Source organism: Bidens hawaiensis, unplaced genomic scaffold (genome assembly GCF_021521415.1).
Source record: "Bidens hawaiensis isolate Kalapana, Puna unplaced genomic scaffold, B.hawaiensis_p1.1 tig00055891_1, whole genome shotgun sequence".
NCBI lineage: Eukaryota > Viridiplantae > Streptophyta > Magnoliopsida > Asterales > Asteraceae > Bidens > Bidens hawaiensis.
Genome location: NW_027500069.1, coordinates 55,353 through 57,557, shown reverse-complemented (window position 1 = coordinate 57,557; position 2,205 = coordinate 55,353).

The following is a 2,205-nucleotide window of genomic DNA, read 5'->3' as shown; positions in this document are numbered from 1 at the left end:
ATATTCCCTTCAACATTTTTAACCAACCGAATGCTGACTTTTTAGGGTTTACTATCTCTAACCCGTTGACCTTTATTGTAAGCTGTTTATTACAATCTACTAAACATAAATCTTGATTATCAAACTGATTATTTGTATTAGATTAACCAAATTGACATGAAATCAAAAATTTGCATAGTTTAACAATATACATACACACTACGACAAACTTTTACTTTCACCTCCTAAGGTTTTCTTTATTCTCGCTACTCCACCTAGAGCATTTAAACAGGGACAAACAAAAACAAACGAATAAAACTTGGGTCTAATTTCTCGTGTTAATAATAATGTGTTTTATTTTTATTTTATCTTACCAAGATGTTAACCAATAATCAACTCGAATTTTCCTTTATGGACTGAGAAAGTGAGATCGTTGTGTATGGGTCGGGTTGTTTATGTTGTGGTTGTAATTTGTTTATAAAATAATTATGTTCATGAACTTAATTCACGTAATCTAACTCAATAATGTATTAAACAGAGTTTAACTTTCCTAAATCAACTGTGACTTTACACAACATTACCCAATTAAAATATACGGTTTGAATTTCCTAAATCAAACTGTGATTTTACACAAATGCAGCTGCCTAATATACTCAAATGCACACATTCGAATGCATACAATGCGTATATAGATACACACAAATACACACATACACACATACTGTAAGGCCCCGTTACCGGTTCCTCACTTTAACGTTGGATTTACTCATAAACACAGTTCTAAATATCAGAGTTAATAAAAACATTCGCGGAATATTAAAAACATTCAAACCATTTCATTACATAATCATATTTCTTGTCTTAACGATCATTCCAAATCATTTAACATAAAACATTGTCTTTAAAATAACATAACATTTCCTTGAGATGCCAGCTTCTTCAAGTCCATGCCATGTGTCTCCTCTTATGCAAGCTGCCTCAATCTACTCACCTACGTGCATACTAAAGCTCAGCTACGCTGAGTGAGTTGTAGTTAATCATACGACATACAATCTGTTCGCATACTTGCACACGTGCCTGAAGCTGTGTACATTATTCATACTTTATTTTACTTGCATAACTATCCATACTATATAAAGAGCCTCCCGCCCTATAACCTCACAGATATTATAAGGGTCTGGTCCCCAACATCACAGATATTATTAGGGTCTGGTCCCTACCATCACAAATATTATAAGGGTCTGGTCCCTATCCTCACAGATATTATAAGGGTCTGGTCCTATCCTCACAAATATTATTAGGTTCTGGTCCCTATCCTCACAGATATTATTAGGGTCTGGTCCCTATATATGGTGCTACTGTAACATACATGTCCTTTACATACTTGCCTTAATAACACGTGCAATATCCGAAGATCGTTCACGTACTGTCAGGTCCCCGATTTCAGCTGGATCTTACTCAAATCATGTCATAACTCACACAAATAAATGTGTCGACAAGGGAGTTAATGATGGGTTTATATATTTAGAAAGATTACTATTTATTAAAGGCGGAATCAATAATAAACAGTGCCATCAATAATCAAGGTAACTAACACACACAAGATTCACTCAAAAGATTTCCATTCATACAAAGTTAAACATACAAAAGGATAATCGATTTAGGGTTTCTTGAAGGAAAGTTATGTTCGTACTATTCTAAGACAGCCGTCACACTCAAATATTCTTTATGAATTAAATGAGTCTGTCTGCCTTAGGAGGCGTGCCCTAAATTATTCCTTTTATAGGCCTGACACCACCTTAACAGCTATCATTCCTTATAGAAACCCTAAATACTATAACATATTCAAATTACATATTCAAAATTATCCTAAGTGTAAAACAAGTCTTCCGTTTAGGCTTTGCATCAGTTTTGTCTTTCCGAGTAGGCTGTGTGCTCTTCCATCCTTCAGAACTTGGTAACATAGAAGTGTGCCTGGGATCAGTTTCCGGGTAGACTTTACTTGAAGAGTATTTTACCAAGTAAAATACTCACCGGGTAGACTTCAATCTTCTTGACTTTGCCAGACATTGCCCGACAAACCCTTACAAGCAACCTTGTTCTTCAATGGTCCCTTCAACCCTTTGCTAGAGAATAGCTTGTTAGCAAAGTGTGCTTGGTAGCACTGTTCCTTGCTTGAGTTGAACCTTGCCCGATGTTACTTAGAGATATTCCATTAAAACATCA